This window comes from Hipposideros armiger, unplaced genomic scaffold, assembly GCF_001890085.2.
Source record: "Hipposideros armiger isolate ML-2016 unplaced genomic scaffold, ASM189008v1 scaffold_786, whole genome shotgun sequence".
In the NCBI taxonomy this organism is placed as follows: Eukaryota; Metazoa; Chordata; class Mammalia; order Chiroptera; family Hipposideridae; genus Hipposideros; species Hipposideros armiger.
Genome location: NW_017732136.1, coordinates 130,195 through 149,088, shown reverse-complemented (window position 1 = coordinate 149,088; position 18,894 = coordinate 130,195). Strand labels below are relative to the sequence as shown.

Sequence of the window (18,894 nt, the reverse complement as noted above, 5' to 3'; positions counted from 1 at the left end):
TGCTGGAGGCCAGCCCCCAAACTCGGTGAACTGTGTTGGTGGAGGGGCTGTCTGTGGTGGATTTGAACGTGCGCTCTCAGCTGTGTGTGGTGGGGAGGGGGGGACGCGGGGGAGGATGTTAATGGAGGAACAAGCTTGGTGGAATTCGCTAAACTTCCCGCCAGAGGTGCTGTTGAGATTGTCCGTATGTGCTCTTCAGGTAAAAACCGTATCAGAAACTTCCCCAGATCCTGCGCTAAGGACAAATATTTCTTATCTCCAATAAGCCCTGGGAACCATGATCCGGTCAGGTCTCCCATCTGTGTGTAAGTCAGGTGTCAGTGTCTACCCATGGTCTCTGCGTAGTTCTCAGTCAGCTCTCACATTATTTCAGACACAAACACGCACACATATTCTAGCCGACCTCGGGTCTCTTCTGGACGTCAGCCTGGAGTGTGTGGCTGGAAGGTCTGGCTGGGAAGTGGGCCTTAGTCCAGAGGTGTCCTGCACCCTCCTGCTGATGTCCTCCTTTCTTGAAGTTCCCTGAGTCTGGCTCGCACTGGGACCATGACCGCTAACCCTGCCCTCTATTTGGCTTCTCCAGATGCGTGGAAGGGTGGGGCAGCCATGAAGCAGGAGCCAAGTGGACGCAGGACAGGCCTGGCTGGCCATGCAGGCAATCAGAGTCCACTGTTCAGAAATAGCATTGCATCCTCTGGCCACGATCTGGCCCACCGTGAAACTCAAACACCTGGACACAGACTTCAGTTGTGCTGCTGTGTGGCAGTGCTGTATGTTCTCCGTTTGCAGAAGTCCACTTGGTGGACTTGACTCTGGCAGAAGATCCTAGAAGGGGAGCTGGCTGCAGGTGCTCCAGTGCTGCCTGACCCTCCACCTCGCTCCAGGTGCAGGAGAACTATGCGACCTCTCCTGTCACTCTGTGTCATGTAGAGACATGCCGTGGAAAGGTTGCTAAACGCTGGTGCTTTCCCCTTAGTGGCAGCTCTGTGCACCCCTGAGTCCCCTGAGTGATTGCCCCTGTAGGCTCCCAGTGCTCGTGGGTGCCAGGCACAGTGCTGGGTGGAGGTGGTGGAGCTGACAGTGCCACCTTGGAGGGGTGACAGGTGGGGGCATCTGAGGTGTGGTGACTGAATGCCCCCTTGCCTGCCGGGATAGAAGAACGTTCCACCATATGGATAGACCCCCTTTTACTTATCCATTCATCCACCTGCAGACACTCGGGTTGCTTCCACCTTTCGGCTCTTGTGAATGCTGTTGCTGTGAACGTGGGTGTACAGTGTCTGTTTGAGTCCCTGCTTTCAGTTCTTTTGGGCGGATACCTGGAAGTAGAATTAATGGATCACGTGGTAGTTCTGCGGTTCATGTTGTGAGGAATCGCCATGCTGTTTCCCATGGCGGCTGCACCACTCACATTCCCACCAGCGGTGCACGTGGCCTCGTATCTCCACATCCTTGCCAGCGCTTGCTCTCTGTTGTTTTGTTAGTAGCCATCATACGGGTATGAGCTGATTGTGTTTATGTTTAAAGCCTCACTTTGGAAACCTGCCTAAATTTCTCATGGTTATCAAGCATCACTCTGCAACACTGCATGTCTGTTTTTCTGGGAGCAGTGAGTCCTAGGAGGGTGTTTCACCCTGTGTTGGTGTCCAGAAGCTTGAGGAAGGGGAGCAGGTAGAGGGCACAGAGCCAGGTGCCCAGCTCACAGCTGCAGGTGAAGCCGGTGTGGCCCTAACCCCGTGACCTCTCACCCTGCACTGGGTCAGTCCTGGCTCCCCTCTGGCTGTGGACGCTGCTCCAGGATGCTCTAGCAGGGGTCTGGGGCATGGCACTGACACGTCAGAACCTTTCAGGTTGAGAAAGAGTCAGGCCGGCCCGTGATGTGTGGCATCCCTCTTGCTGTCCGTGCTGTACCTCAGTCCTCATTGCACACGTGTTGCATTCAGCAGTCCCCACATGAGGCAGGCGTGAGGGACCCACAAGGGGCTCGGCTCTCCCCTGCCTCCTCTCTTACGCAGTTCTTGGCCTCTGTGCATGTGTGTTCACATGTGGTGTGTGCATGCATGTGCGGATGTGAGCATGGTGTGGTGTGTTTGTGTGTGCGCGCATGTCTATGATATGTGTGTGATGTGTGTGTGCATATGCATGCATTGATGTCCATGTGTGTACACATGACACGTGTCTCTGTATGTTTGATGTTTGTGGTATATGTGTGATATGTTGGCGTGTGCATGTGTGTTTGCACATGTGGAGTTTGCATGCCTGGTGTACATGTGCACACGTGTAATGTATTCATGTGTATATATGCATGTTTGTGGTGTTCATGTGTGCACGTGTGATGCATGTGTGCAGTGTTTGATGTGTTCATGTGTTGTGCATGTGTGCATGTGTGCACGTGTGATGTGCATGTGTGTGTGTAATATCCTTTTGTATCTCTACCTATTAGCTGAGGATCACTGTTCTCTTGAAAGGTCACCAGTGATCAGCAGGCAGTTTTTTGTGAGCTCTGTGGAGGGTGTCTTCCATGCCTGGAAGGCAGCTCAGGGCTCCCTGGGAACAGACAGAGCCCTGGAAGCTTCCAGGAGATCTGGTAGAGATGGACCTGCTCCCATCATTTCCTGAGGTCCTTCATTCATGCGAGGGAATGGAGCTCACCATCTTAACCCTGGCACCAGAATCCCTTATAGGAAGGAACTGTCCCTGGGAGACGAAAGAACTGCAGAGGGGATGTGTGAGCTGTGAGCTGTGGGGACTGGAGCCCTGGGAGTTCGAGGACAGGGGACAGCAGGGGCATGAGGAAGGCTGCCTGGCTGCACTTGGGGTGGGCGCCAGGCGAGGAGTGCAGAGCCTGGCCTGACTCTCTTTCTGCCTCAGCCTAGGGGGAGCCAAACCCGCTGGGGGCAGGACCCAAGCACAGCATTTTCTGGCAGCCTCGGTCTCAGAGCTGTACTTAGTATGGTTTGGGGTGTGAGTTCTGCGGTCTCTGCACTCCCAGCTTCATCGGTTGGGGGTACGCTGCTCAGCCCCATCTGTCTTCCTCTTTGTTCTGTTACTCTTACTGTTGTCATTAGGAAAGAACGCTGGAAGGGTGTCCATGTGCATGCACCTTAATGTTTCAGTGCCCTCACTAAGGCGCTCTGATTTCATCCCGTTAACAGCCTGTCCCCACACATCTCGGCTCCCCACTCCGTGTGGAGGATCCCATTCCGGCTCCCCGGCTACAGGAATCACCCGCCCAAGTAGCACGGGCACTGCCCAATCGGTGCCAGCTACACTATGCTGACACCACCCCCGATTCTGTCCTATTTGCACAGAGCCCATGGGCATTTTGCACCTGGGTCCTTGTGTAACTGCCCTTCAGGGCTTCCTTCCCTTCAACTATACGTGTCTCGAGAACGTAGGCTGTGGGGTCTGGTCTGCCTTGTACAGGGCCAGCATGGCATGACCTCGGGTGTCATGTGGAGGGATGGAGAAACCGAAGCATGGCAGAAGCTGTGCCTGTGCCTGGCTGTCAGGGTGAGCCCCTTCCCAGTCTCTCACTTTATGGACAACAATGACTCTTCATCTCTTCAGAGGCTCATACTCCAGCCACTTAAACACTTGGTAATCCAGTGACACCACATCCAAGATTGGGGAGGGCTGTGAGGCATATTCTCCAAGAGGCAGCATCTCATTGAGTGCTGACATGTCCAGTAAGTAAATGTTTCAGAGTTAAAACAATAGAGTGATTCCTGAGCAAATGCACGTCTGAGGCAGCTGGGAGCCATGGACACTGCTCCCACTGTCCCTGCCGTGGGCCTCACTGCCCAGGCTCTGGAGGTGATGAGGGGGACGAGGGCACAGAGTATCTGGGGCTGGGGGCAGGCACTGGGGACGGCAGCACAGTTCTTCAGGTGTACCTGGTGCACCAGCAGGGGATGCTTCTCCTGACCTTGGCTTTCACAGGCTGGCTCTGTGCAACTGACTGACCTCCCACCTTCCAACCCTCCACGGTCTTCTTACTCCTGCTTTGGAGTACGGATGTTAGATCGCTGGTTGAGTCAGTCCTCAGGTGCCTGTGGGTGCAGGTGCTACCCTGCAGGGTGACGTCTTTTAGGACAGGATGTCAGAGTTGGAGGCCAAGACTAGATCTGTTGGAGGTGCGTAGACAATGTGAATTTCATCAGGTGCCAGGACAAACTTTCCCTCTCTGATAAATTTCTTTGGGGAAAGTCATTGTAGAAAAAGCAAAATGTGAAACTTAACAGGTGGTTTGTTACAACTGTGGCTTTTAGCAGGGTTAGACAGCTACTGGATGAGCTAGTTAAAGGCTTAGTGGCTCAGGCTCTTCTGTGGTAGATTTAAATAATGTTACTAACATTGGTCTTTGCCGAGTGCTGTTAGAAATAACCCACACACTTTCTGAGGCCAGTTCTGTCGTACAGCTCAGAAGCCAAGGGCAGAGGGGTTGAGAAGCTGGCCCAGGTCATATGTCAGGTAAGGGGCCCAGAGCTGGAGCCCAGGTCACACAGCTGGGTCCGGTGTACAGTCAGTCTGCTTTGTGTCTCTCTTGGGGGACAAACGGACGGGTCTGATCTGGACGGAGCAGGGCAGCACAGGTGTGGAGGCGAATTGAGGTGGACCCCAGAGGGGTGAAGACATAAGTAACCAGAGTCATGCTGGGGCTCCGAAAGTGCAGGGCCTGGTGTGGCTGAGGGACAGAGGGCTGGAATGTGTCCTGGGGGGACTCGAGTCATCTTCCCCTTCATTGTGGGGTGGCCTCGGGGGTGGGAGGTGAGAAGACCACAAGAGAGAAGCTGGGGATGCTCTCTTGTTTGATGTTTGGAAACAATATGATTGTTTTGTAAGAAAAATACCCAAAAATGCATTTCCAATGTAAAGAAATTAGAAGATACAGAAAAGTCCAAAGAATATATTTAAAGATGCCCCTGAAGTCCCTGCCCAACACTGAGCACTGTTCACACCTGGCACCCCTCCTATGCCTCTGACAGACAGATGGTCACAGCTCTGAGGTCGGGTGCACCTGGTGAGCTCACCTGCATAAGCAGATAGTGCCGCCTTGCCAGGATCAAGGAGTTGAGGGGGGTTGCTTGGCACTTGGAGCATGTGCCACCCATGGTCCTTCTGGGCGTGCGCGTTCCTGACTGGCTTCTTACCTGAATAAGCTTACATCTAAGTGCTATTTGATCGTCTTTTTCTTGCATTTAATAATCTATTGTGTTCTTCTGTACTTGTGGGTAAGCATTGACTTGATGATGTGTGCTGCCTGCGTCGTGTGCTGTAATGCTCTTATTTATTTAGCCAGGTCCTGATGAGTGCACATTAGATGATAGATCGTTACTGTTAAAGCGATGTGGGCTGGCATCCTTTTGAGCTTGTGGGATAGCTGAGGCCGAGGAAACAAGGCTGGCAGAGCTCATCAGACTCTTCGGGAAGGCCAGCTCGTCTCTGCCCTCACCTGTGAGTGGTAACTTTTGCGGGTCCTTTGCTCAGCTTGGGAAGATGTGGCCTGTAGGACCTGCCGCTGGACAGGTGTCAGTCTTGCCCTGGGTGGGGGCTTTGCAACTGGGTGGCAGGCACCCTCAGGGAGCAGCCATTGTTTCCCCTGAAGATTGAGGTGGCCCCCAACCTCCGACGGTGGGGTCCACACTGGTGTATGTATGTGTGGGGGTGCTGCCCAGCGTGGTCTCCTCAGCTTTTCTGGGTAAAAGAGAGAGGCCCCCAAAGATCTCTTGGGGTGGGAGCGGGGGAGCCGGGGCAGGCTGAGCGAGCTGGACCAGGGCTTCCAGTTCTGGTCTGCATGTTGAGTGAGTATTGCAAAAACAATCCCTTTATGTTCTGAGATTTTTGTGATGTATGTCCTTGCCGCCTAATAGTCCCTCTCCCTGTGGCTTCAATGTTTCTAGAACCTTCTATGACTTGTAGATGTGTTGGGTGTGGTTGCCATCCCAAGCCCGGAGCCTGTCCTGGGCAGCTGGGTGGGAGCAGCGACCGTGCAGAGACACTGCTCCGTGCCCCCTCTGACCACAGTCAGGGTAAAGCAGCAACTTTGCAAACCCCCAGACAAGTTTTATAGTTACAGAGGTTTTAATGAGGTTTCTGTCGGTGTTTGTGCGTTTGGACTGCCCCGCCTGAGACAGCTGGACACTGAACAGAAACCTGGAAGGCACATGCGACTGATAGTCACTCTCCTTCACTGCGTGCACTTCATTTGGTGTGAATTATTTCATTTCATTTTCATGCCTTTGTTTTTTTAAGCTAGCAAGAAAAAATGAGTAGTATGCACTGTTGACTGGCCTGATTAGAATGTTGTGTTTATTTGGAAAGGGGAGCTCCCCAGACCTCCTGCAGAGAGCATCGCCAGTCTTGATAGAGCGCCTGCTGGACTCCTCACTAAGAGCACGTGGGAGATTTTGATAAGAAGCTGATGTGAATGGGCCCAGGGAGGCCCAGATGCGGCCCAGGGTCTCCCATGTGGGAAGGCAAATATAGCTTTCTGCAAGGTGGTGCTGGTGGTGGGCCCAGATCAGCCAGGTTTTGGACACTGACCACACTGCTGGCTTCTGGAAGATCCCAAGTCTCCGTGTTTTTATCTGGGAAGGGGAGACGATAATGTAATCTCACCGAGTTGCTGCAAGAATCCCTGTGAAGAGTCAGCATGTCCCTTGCCGTTCAGTGACCTGACCCACTCCTCTCCTGCTCCAGAGGGCTCTGGCTATGGTGATGGGGAAGTCTGCTCTCCCCAGACTCATGTCCCTGGCTCACAGCATGGGTGAGTCTAAGAGTAAAGGAACCAGAGGGTGAGGGGTGGCCCTCCTCAAGCACTTGTAGACCTGGTTTGCTGTGTCCAGCATGCAGGGTCTCACATGTCCTTGGCAGGGATGTGACTGGGAATCACCAGGTGGCACTGAGTGTGGAGCCCAGAGGAACACCATGAGGTGGGGGTGGCCCCGTAACTGAGTGTGTGACCACTAGGCGCACAAGGAAGTACCCTCGCAGGAAATGGTGCCTGTACCACCCCAGTGTCTGTCTGTACCACATCCTTCTGTGTGGTTAGAGGGAAAGCAGAAGTGCCTGGGAGAGGCCTGGCTAGCGGCGGGCTTGCAGGCAAGGGGAGGGCCCGTCCCAGGGCCAGAGACCCAGGACAAGGACCAGGCTGCATTTGCGGTCAGCCCGCTGGGCGCCCCCTTGTCCCCACAGGGCACCAGCCCACCCAAGTGACCTGATGGTTCTGTCTGCCAGACGGTCAACAGGTGACCATTTGCTCTGGGGAGTTCTCGCCCCATGTCCCGTGTATGGGAAAGGCAGGCACTCTTGTTGGGGCAGGGGTCATCGGGGATCCACTGGACACGAAAGGCCTGCACCTGCATTTCTTGAGGCACCTAGTGCTCACGGGAAGGCCTCGGCATCTGGCTTGAGTGGTGGGTTGGTATTGAAAGGGAGTGTCCAAAGAGGAGTGGTTTATTTATGTTTCTGTGATGCCCCCATGGCACTCGGCAGAGAGAGGGTGCCCAGAGCTGGAAGAGCGAGTTTTACCCTGGGGCAGCCAAGGCCCCCCCTGGCGGGGTGGCACAGCCAGCTGGCGACACTCCAGGTTCAGTTCTGCGGGAAACAAGGCCTCAAAACTGTGTCGCCTTCAACAGAATGGGACAGTTTAATATGGGTACATACATGTCCATTTTCTATCAGCTCGATAAGTCTGGTGGCCAGAAACCATTAGTGAAGGATAATTATCCACATTTCCTCAGCCAATCAAAAAGGGTTCCAAAATGTGGGTAAACGGAGCCCTGTCCTCTTGACTGGCGCTGTCCCAGAACCCACATTTGGGGTCCTCTCTGTTCTGTCCCTGAATCCTTTCTCCATGTCCCTGGTCACTGGGTGAAGGCGCCCAGCGTGCACAAGGTGACAAGTGTGTGCGTGAGGCCCGTCCCTGGCGCAGCTCCTGGCATAACCATGCCCCATACAGAGTAAGGTGCCTTGCCTCTGTGACACCCTGAGCGGGAGCCAAGTTTTTCTGGGCCACGATGAATCTTCCGCAGGGACAGGTGGCAAGACCCTAGTGGAGGTGGAGGGGGCAGCCTAGCTTATCAAGTAAGAATGTTCTAGAACGTCTTTTAGATTTTCCAGTCGATTTTGGTTCCTGTGACAAATGCAGGTTGGCACTCCTGGCTTGAGTTGAGACCACTCTGCCTCTATTCCTAATCTGCTCCCTAGCAATGGTCCCCAGAAGGGGCAGTGCCTCCTTGAAGCTAGCCCGAGACAGAATGAGGGCTGGTTAACCCCTCGGCAGGAGTTCTTCCCCTTGGAAGATGATCAGGTGACAGTGAGACACTAGCTGCCACTTTTCCATGTCTCACAGGTTCTGAATCAGCTCAGAGAGGGGACCTCCACCCCCTGTGGGATGGAAAGACAAGGCCTCCGGGAGGCACTGGGGACATTAGGCCCAGCTCTGGGAGCAGGTTGCAGGTTAGCAGGACTGGGGTCCAGCTAGCAGAGGCTTGAGAAATGTGGGGGGCTCTTCTCCATGTGGAGGCTACAGAGCGAATCCCTGGAATCTGGGTGGCTCACCACGACCCGGACTTCTCTTCCCACCGGGGACTGCAGCAGAAGCTGCCCCAGGCACCTTCCTGCCATCTTGAGCAAGGGATGCGGGCATTTGAGTTTTTTCAACACAGCCGTCTTGCCCCTGATGACACACCCTCCTGAGCCCGGCCTTCCCATTGGCTTCTGCAGCACTGTGGGTCAGGCATAGCGAGGCCCCTTGAAGCCAGGATGACATGATTTTAGGTTTTCCCCTCTCTTGTCACTCCCAAACTCTGGGGGAAAGCCACAGTAGTTTGACCTGGAAGCATCTAGAAGGGGAGAGAGCCTCGAGGGCAGATCGATGGGTGGAGTGACTCATAGCATATTCTCAAGATTACTCGGTGGGGGTGCCTACGTGGGGATGTGCCTTTGCTGGTTATCTGGAAAGCAGGAATGATTGACATTCTCACCACAAACAGGCATGTAGATGGCTGGGCAGTATCTTAGCAGCAGAGGCACTCATGGTGCTTCTCAGGTTAGGAAAATCCGGCACCTCTCTAGGCCTCGGGCGGGGGGTGGGGGGAGGGGGAGCCGGCAGTGTTTGCTTCCTCCTCTTCTCGGCTTGGGGCATGAGTGTTGCTGTGTCCTGTTCTGACTGCTCTTGGAAAGCCAGGGAACCACCCCCCGCAGTGGCCACTCGGTCCTCTGCTGATGGGTGTGGCCTGGCATGGTTTGAACATGTTTCAGAGGCAGCAGTCTTGGCTGGAAGGTGCACAGCCAGCTCTGGGGGCTGAGCTGGGCTTCCTGAAGGTCACCTTGGAGGGTGCGGGCACTGACGCATCAGAAATGGATTGTGCGGGTAGTGTGTACACAAAATAGTGAACAGTCTGACGTCTAAAATCATGCTGAAGTGGGAATTGGTGGCCCGAGGTGACGGACTGGTGAACATTTCTTTTTGTCTTGCCGGGAGGGAGGTGACTGGGGTTCTTGGTGGCACGTTTGCCAGAGCGTGTGGATTCTCTCTAATGGCTACGTCCTGGGAGGAAAGCCAGGTTAAAAGGAGAGGCCTCCGTTGGCTCAGGCTGTGCTGGACGGAGCTGGATGACAGTCTGTGGTCGAGCTGGCCTGACTCTGTAACTCCACTGTATAGTTTTAAGGAATTACCAAAGATGAAGGCAAAGAGAATGGTATTTTGTGGTTTTGAGATTTAAAAAAGAAATCCTCTCACGGGCCTGGGCTTGTCGAGGCCCCTTGGCCCGTCCCTCCCACTGCGGCTGAGAGGAGACTTCATAGTCCCTCTGCAGCTGGGCTGGGTCTGGGGGCCGCGCACAGGGCAGGAGGAGTCTGGTTCCCTGACGAAACCACACGCGCTGTTCCTCACCAGCAGTGAGCACCTGGGGGTGGAGGACGCTGCCACAGGCGGCCCAGGGCTCAGCCCTGAGCCAGCTCCAGATTCCAGGTGCTTCCGGGCAACTCCTGTGACGCCTTCACCAGCTGGCAAATGGCAAAGAGAAGGACCACTGTTTCTGAAGTGCCTGCTGTGGGGCCAGGACACCCCTCATCTCTGCCCTGAATTCCTGGAGGAGGAGGGGACAGGAGCTGCTGCTCTGGCACCAGGAGTATTCGAGAGCGATTTTTGGCCCGCTCACTGTGACAGGCCCCATCCTCAGCGCCACGCACCGTTCCAGAGCCGGGATGTGCTGACAAGTTCTACCCGTGTCTGCAAGACCCTGGAGGGGGAGTCCCAGCTCTGACCGTGGCTCTAGACAGGTTCCTGCGTTCTGTGAGTCTTTCTCCTTGACGGCAGTCCTTAAAACCTGTCTCACCAGGGCTCTGAAGGATCCAGGGGTGCCTAAGAAAACCTGCATTCCCCTACCACTTGTTTATGTTAGGTGAGGCCCCTATGGCCCTGAGAGTCTGGTCAGACCTTTCCCTGCGCTGAGGAGTGTCCCACCTGGGTCATGAGGGCATAATGCCATTCTGTGTGGCTATGTTAACATTTTATTTAAGTCTACTTCTGTAGCACGTGTGTGCTTTACAGGTCCTCATTTACACAGCTTCGCCCCCAGAGGGCAGCTGCATTATATCCTCCCACTGGGGAGCTGGAGGGGCTGAGGGCTGGGGGAGCACCTGGGAGAAGTGGAGTAGCTGAGACAGGTGGAGGGGCTAAGGGAGTAGCTGGGGAAGTGGAGCGGGGTGACCTATTCTAGGCGCAGCCTCAGACCTGAACCCAGGCAGGCTGGCCTCAGAGTCCACATCTGGCCGTCACTCTTTGCTGCCTCCCCTGTTGGGGGAGAATAAACACAAACTGAATTAAAGCATCTCATTGACTTGAAAGGAGTATAGAAAGTGTTTGTGCTACATGACTTCAGGTGTATTTTATAGCAGACAATGTGAACATATGTATGTATGTATGTATGCCCTTTCAAAAATAGCTCAACTAAATGGAAACACTTAGAAAAAGGGTGACTAAACGTAAGTCATAGAAATTGTGTAGGGCATGTCCCGGTAGAAGGAAGTAAACCTGTCAGTGTGATGAGTCAGTCCTGAGTCAGTTTCCTGTCCCCCCCCGAGGTGTAAGAGGACAGAGCCTTCTGACCATCTCACGGTGCCCTCTGTGTGCCATCCGGATCTCTGCAAACAGGCTCTGCATTCTAGATAGAAAAACTTCTTGGTCAGGTTGTGCTGGCGGTGAAAATCACTCTTTAAAAATGAATTTGAGGGGAAAGTTGGCAATGATCTGAATTCCAGCATTATCAGATTTAACTGGAACATCGCATAGCCGGGAAATGATACTTGGGAGCACTGAACGCACACGGGATGATGCCACATGGGTCCCTCCCTCCTCTCCTGCCCGCCCACAGGTCCTTGCTTCCGTCATGGACTTCGGGTCTCTGTTTCTGCTGCACTGTGGCTACAAGCCTGCCTCTCCAACCCCTCCGGGGCACTGAGGGGTCATTGCAGCCCCCTCCCCCAGGCCTGTGCACAGCACATTTCAGCGCCACGTGTGGCCCACCCTCCAGCAAAGGTCACGGGTAAACACTCCTCTATTTCAGTTATTCGGGAGGAGAAGGCCCAACAGAATGTCAGAATGACTGGAAATGATGTTAAGTCTGTCTGCTGCTCTTAAAAACTTCCATTGTGATGAAATCCATTTAGTGAACTTCAAAAAGGAATCATATTTATTATTATTAGTTAACAGTAAAGTTATTACAGCCTTTTTTAAAAATTGTCAGAAATGTGTTTTCTCTAGCCTTTTCTATATTTTCCAAATTTTTCACATTTAATATATCTTACTTTTAATATCAGGTTAAAAAATGTCTTAATTAGGAAACCACATGCTTAACATAAGCATTCAGATAGTACTAAAAAATACAAATACTAAAAAATGAAATACACTCCTACCCCAGACCAAAGCCACTCTCTAGTCACTCACTGCCAGCAGGTCTTTGATTAAATTCTGATATCATCAAGTAGTGCTTTTGATTAAACTACACACACACACACACACACACACACACACACACACAAATGGTCATATACATGTGCCTACACAAATGGGAACATAGTATAATACTGCTGAGAATCTTAATTTTTACTGAACTATCGGACATCCTTTCATCCCAGTGGCTGCTTTCATCTTTTTAACAGCTGCATAGTATTCCAAACTAGGGATGTGCCACAATTCCTATATAAATAAGCGTACATATATACAGTATATATATGTATGTGCGCGCGCGCGCGTGCACACACACACACACACACAGAAGGACTGCTAGGTGTTTCCGGTTTTCCTGTTGAGTGGCCTGGTGCTTGGGCATGTGGGGGTGTATCCACACGTCCCTGGCAGAGACCTGTCGGGTCAGTCCTCGCAGTTATTGTTCAGCTGCCCAGGGCATGTGAATTCCCCTGGTCCCTCATCGCTGCACTTTATAACCTGCTGTCCCATGGCTGCCTCTCTCAGAGGTGAGAGATGCCATCTGGCTATAATATGCAAACCCACCCCAGACAGGAGAGGGGTGGATTGCTCATTACCATTGGGGGGTTCTGGGCCAGGTGAGGAGGTTGAACAACAGGGGCTTGAGGCCTCCTCCCCATCTGCAATGGCAGTGATGGGGCCTATGATTGGAGCCCTGTGCCAGGGAGAGTGTGGCCATGAGCCCAGAGACACCTGGGCTCCAAGCCCAGGCTCCCCATAGGCAGGGGGCGCTGGGGGAGCCCTGAGACACTTTGCAGGAGGGGACTTAGATGTGCTAGCATCCAAATCCTGCTTTTCTGTCTTATATAGTCTTCTTAGCAAGGATTCCCAGGTAGGCAGGGTCATCACTGATACTTCTGCGGTGCTTCCTAGGTGCCAGACTCTACCCTAAGCCCTTCACATAGGTCCCTCATGGAGCCGCATAATAACCAAGTGAGGTAGACACTATTATTATGCTTACTTTCTGGATAAGGAAACAGGCATAAAGAGGCCCAGAAGCTTCCCCAAGGACACACAGCTGGTAAATGTAGATGCCAGGCCTAGAGCCCAGATCATTCTTACCACAGAGCCCCATGCCCTCACCCATCCCTCCTGTGTCTTCTCCACCTGCTAAAGAGGAGCCCTAGCTAGTGCCGGGGCGAGAGACTTTGGAAGGAGGGGTTGCTGCTGCAGACCGTTGTCAAGATGCATGGGAGGCACAGGCCCACCTCACCATGGTCCTGGGCTGTTGTCATGGGTGGTGGGTGGGCCATCAGACATGAGTGTTGGATCTCCCACGCTCTCCTGCCCTGCCCGGGGACAGGCGGAGGGCAAAGGCCAAGTTTCTTGGGAAATACTTCTGTCTCTTCTGATTAATTTCATTCCTTTGTTTTACAGTTGGACCTTTGCATTCTTTTTAGGTGCAGCATAAGAAGTTAGGAGATACCCAGTTGAAACTATCATTAGTAATTGTATGAGGAATTTGTATTTTGCATGTTTCAGTGTCATGATAACTAATTATAGCTTCTGAGCTTTTACCTTGAGAGAAAAGAAAAAATTGTCATGATGAAGGGTACAGACATCTGGGGGCTCGGGCCTCTGCGGTTGACTGAGGCTGAAAGTGTATATTTTTACCCAGAAACCACAGGCTAAAAGACGTTTGGCAGAGGTGAGATACGGAAACTTGGTTTGGAGGAGAAAATGAGCATGTACAATTCAGTGCAGTGGGTGAGGTTATTAAGAATACAGACACACGCAGTGCCCTAACCTGTCATGTGTTCAGGACCAGGAATTTAAGGTGAATAGGATATGTACTCGTCCAACCACAGAACCAGCAGCTCCGGGCTTTTATTAAAGTGACAAAGGCTTATTGAATTTCTGGAAGAGAGATTTTTGGTTATAATTCTTAGAATTCTTATTGTTTATCTAAACCTCTTATCTGAAAGAGTGGTTCCATTTAAACCTCTTATTTGTGTGTGAATCATTCTTTTTCCCATAAGTATTTTCAGCAGTCTCCAGGTGGCTATTGTGCGCCCCCCCACCCCACCCCCCCAACCTGTGTGACAGGAAAAACCCACAATTCATCAGGCTTGCACATCGCCTGCTCATCGGAGATTAAAATAGAAGACATTGGTTCTGTGTCCTGGGTAGATATGGCCTCTCTAGGACACTTCCTGCTTGCTCAGATGTGAAGTTAATTTTGCTTACAAATTTTGGCCATCAGAAGCAGCCACCTCTGCAGAACCAGTCGTTGGAAGCCTACCACAGTGGAGCCTGATGAATCCTAACCATTTCTGCCTGTTACTTTGGGGCCTCATTTGCTAACTCAAGGTGTTTGCTCAGGATTCAGGGGACCTGAGGGGCCCCAGGTGACCCTGGAAATCATGTGGCATGGGTGGGCATTTAGTGGTGGGGTGTAGGCTGGGTTCCATGCTGCAGGCGTGATTGGTCCCACTTCCAGGCTGTGTGTGTGGGGAAGACGGGGCATTACCGATGTTCCTGGGGAGCCCCTCCCGCTTCTTAGCTGTCTTCAGAGAAATGCAAGATTGTATAAATTCTTAAAGCAAGAGAAAATAATACTCCAGCCACAAAAAAATGCTTACATTTGATTCTGAGGTTTAAAAGAAAACTATGTTGGGTCATTTGCAGCCATAGAGGAGTCAGCCTCCGTTTAACCAGCTGCTAACCCTTCATTAATCTTGCATGGTGGCCTCTGGCTTCACCATTCAGATTCTCTTTGTCGAATCATTTGTGATCTCACTGGACTTCAGGATCTCTGTTTTGAGGGCTCCCTCCTGTACTGTGAAGGAATAACAAACACACCACAAAACTTGCTACACCACTGGAAATGCTCTGTTTGGCTTGGCTTTAAAACAACAATCCAAAAGAAAGAAAACTGGGGAAGTAAACAGGTTCTTCAGGAAATCATTTTCTTGTAAATATTTTGTATGTATTATCTCTGCTTTCTCCTTCATGGTCTCACACCTTTGGAGTTCAAGGAAGAGAAGTTCTAAAGGATACACATCTGAGGAGAATTCAGTGATACTTTTTTGATTAATGACTGTGACCGTGGCTTGTATTTGAATGGCTTATTTCGTGGGGGAAATAGCGGCTGTCAGTAGTTGGGGACTGGCTCCTGCACCTGGGTGACTGCCCAAGTTGCACGTCCTTTGTTTATGGGTGAGCGATTTCACACTCACTCCCTCCTCCCATTTGCACAAGGCACGAATGCGAATGCCACGCTAATCCTGGGTCAGAGAGTCAGCAGCCAGAGGGTCCAGAAATTTAAAGAAAATTACAAGTTTCTTTCCAGTGCCATTCCAGAGGTGATGCTGAGTTTATGTGGACAGGCCATTTAAGCGTTTAAATGTTCTTGTTTCCCATTATTTCCAGAGCAAAGATTTCTGAAGATTTCTTCCTAGAAACGATTGGGAAGTTTTGAGAGGCACAGGATACAGGTAAAATCCCTTTTTGCCCTCAATCTATATCCCAGGTTGGCACATTGGCACCTTACGGAAGCCCCAGTGGGATTCAGCAGGAGATCGGTGGTTGGACCCTGCGTGCTCGTGGGGTCAAAGATCTGGACTTCATCTCTGTCCCACGGGGTGGCCTAAGATGGAGCCCACAGGGCAGTATAGGTGCTGGGCACCCAGACCTCCATGTGGGTCGCCTCTTTTTTCTTTGTCCCCCCATTGCCTTTCCCTTCCTGTGCTGCTTCCCTGCTCTCTTTGGACTGATGGCCCCTGGTCTGAGCACTGAAATGCTCCATCTTCTCTTTGGGAGTGCAGGGGGGTCATTGGTGATGTCCGATTTAAAAAGAGAGCTCTCAGTGTCATCGTGCCCTGGATTTTGGTTGCTTTGTGATTCATCTTAATTTTTATTAGTTAATACATGGCCGACCATATATTTCCAGTTGTAGAGGAAAGGGAAATGCCAGTTTAATTTGTAAAAACGAAAGGAAAGCTCCTACCTCTCCTTCATCCATTTCTGTTACTTACCTGTTGTGAATGGGCCCAGCAAGGGCGTCGCTCAGCTTGTCTCGGCAGTCCTGCCGCCAGCAGGGTCTTGAGGTGCCAGTTCATGCCGGTGTGGTGGGCAGTGGTAATGATGCAGGTTCCCTCTGGGACACTTGGCACTGTGCTTACTGGCTGGTTACAGACACATACATGAGAACATTTTCTTCACAGCCTTGTCTGCTGGCCCAGGCTCCGTAGTTTCTTACTAGTGTGGTAGGTTGCTGCATTAATTAAGAATTCCAAGCCCAGGCATTTATGTTACAAGGATTTTTTTTCCTAACTTTTTACCCCCTAGATCATTTCATTTGTCTTTGGATTTTGATTGCTGAGCCCTTTAATTGACAGGGCTGGTGGGGTCCTCGCTCCCCTTGCACCCGCCTTTCTGATGCCTTTCTGAGTGTGTGCCCGACGTCACTGCCAGTTGATTGGTTGGTATGTGTGTTCCTCACCCCAGTGCCCTCCCCTTCCCAGCTCCCGTCAGCATGCGCGTGGCGCACACGTGCCGGGCTTCGCGTGAGGGAATGAGATTAGGGTGTGTGTGTCGGACATCCTGACTGGATTGTTTGCCCCTGCAGTGTTGCTGGAGGGGGAAGCTCGCATCCTGGGACAGTGTCCTGGATGCTTTTCTACGGGGTGGGTCCAACTGGACCCAGCTCCAGGGCTGCGCTCGTCCCTGTGCAGCTGGAATGCTGCTGCTGACGATCTGCTCTAAGTTTTGGGAAAACTGAAGTTCAAACAATAAAGTCTTTGTTGGGCATGTAACATAGAGAGCTCCTGAAATCAATCCTGATTCCTGGGGGACAAGGCCATTTCTGTGAGATGGTGACATTGGCACCATAGCCAGGGTTTGGGGAGGAGACCAGGGGTAGGGGAGGGGGACATGAGGTGGGGGAGGGGAGTCTGGAGGTGTCGGGGGGCATCTGGTAGAGGACAGCCTGGGAGTAACATTGGCGGGACATGATCTCGGAGTGGCTGCCTCTCTCTGCTCCCGCCTGGGAGGGGAAGGTGTGGGCGGGTGCATGTCCTCCACTGTACTGGCCACAGGGCCTGGATGGGGAGCAGGGCTTCACCCATCCTGTCTGGACAAAATTGTAGACAAGAAGCCAGAACAGATTGTCCTAGCAGTCATCCACAGCCGTCACCCGGGATCCCCTTTCACAGGTTCCCTGGAGATCCCAGTGAGGGCACTTTTATTGTTGGCTATCACCCTGTTGCTGACGGGAGCACTGACGCCTGATGTGTGGTAGTGAATGGCGTCCTCTCTGTGACCCACCACTACTGGCCCAGACAACTGGTCCCAAGAAGGGAAGCCAAGGAGTGAAGTGGCTGTGACAGACCCCACCTGCAGTCCATGGTTCCTGCCTTACTGCACCCCAGCTGGCAGTCACCATTCACATCTAAGAATGTAACACCAGATCAGAATTGTTGTGCTGCAACAAAGTGTGCCCATACCACACCCCCATGTGCATACATGTATGCACATGTGCACTCACGCACATGTGTGCACATACATGCACGCAGACACATGCCTGTATGCACACATGCAAACACATGCTGATATGTACACACAGACGTATGCATACATGAATGCACACACATGCATGTAAGTGTGGATGCTCATGCATACACATATCACACTTATACAGAGGCACACAAATGCACATTTACACACATGCACAGAAACTCAGATGCACACAACTGCATGTATAACATGCATACACACGTGTACATATGTGCAGACATACATACACAACACATGTGTGCACACAGACATTTGTGTACACCGTTTTGTGAACTAACCCTTACCCTTACAGTTTGCTGGGTATGCCTATTTTCTCTGCCGCAACCCCCTGGCTTGGTTCAAGGCCACATGGGTGGAGAGCTGCCATGTGACAGGCACTGATGGGCCCTGAGTGATGTGTTCAGAGACCCCTCTGGGTTCTGTTATTTAAAGTGGGATTGTGCACTGCTCACGAATCAGCACAATTATGTGTAAGTAATGGGAGTGACACTGTGACCCTATTATCCTAATGAGCCTCCATCTCATTGTGAAAGGCAGCACTTTGCACAGGGAAGTGAAATGCTGCTTCTGACACTTGGCTCCCAGCAAGCTACCTTAGCTTCTCAGAAATGCCCAGGTAGGGCTGGCCGAGTGGCGCGTCGGTTAAGAGCTGACTTGGGACACCATCTCTGAGCAGCAGGGCCCCAGTTCAGATCCCACATGAGAGCCAGTGACGCTGCGCCCTCTACAGCTAAGATGGTGAGCAACAGCTCGACCTGGAGCTGGGCTGCCGTGAGTCACTGGTGATGGCATAGGCTGCAGTGGGGCGGCAGTGAGCTCTGTAAGCTATGTGAGTAGCTGGCAACCAGCGTGAGTGGCTGTGAGCCGCCATGAGCGTCTGTCCAATGGCCTGCAACCAATCTGCCTCACCTGGGAAGAGTGCAATGATAATACCAGCATGAGCCAGTGAAGCAACGTCCTCCACAACTAGACTGAAGAACAAAAGGACAGCAACTTGTCTGTTCCCCTTCCCAAATTCCCCAATGCTGTTCCCCTCTCCCAATTCCCCAATAAAATCTTAAAAAAAGAAAAAAAGAAAAAAAAGAAATGCCAGGTAGCCAGCAGAACAGGCACTTTATTCTGTTGTCTCCATTTGAATGTGTGGGTTGTGATTCCTGATGGGACATCCCCTAAAGATCATGGAGCCAGTGTTGCTGAGAGCACGGTGGCAGTGTGTCCATGTGGGTGTGGGGTTTGCTTTGCTTAGCAGTTTTTAAATTATACAAAACAATGTGTGTTTGGCAGAAAAGTAAAAACATTCAACCCTTCCAATGTCATAAAGAAATGTCCTCTGCGTGGAGGGGCGTCTGTGTGGCAGGGACCAACCATCCTGCCTTTGG

The 18,894-nt window shown here is 52.0% G+C and overlaps 1 protein-coding gene across 12 annotated transcripts in view; it reads left to right on the top strand.

Moving 5' to 3' along the window:
* Window positions 1-18,894, top strand: part of SEMA4D (semaphorin 4D) — a 109,076-nt gene that overhangs the window by 47,269 nt on the left and 42,913 nt on the right. For 6 of the 12 annotated variants that reach the window (XM_019628399.1, XM_019628393.1, XM_019628387.1 and 3 more), the window contains one exon: window positions 15,371-15,435. The exons of 5 other annotated variants lie outside the window; for them this stretch is intronic. The gene's annotated coding sequence lies outside the window, so the exon portion shown is untranslated. Of the gene's footprint in view, window positions 1-9,507; window positions 10,304-15,370; window positions 15,436-18,894 lie in introns of those variants that run through there. One more of the 12 variants, XM_019628392.1, reaches the window with a different exon arrangement.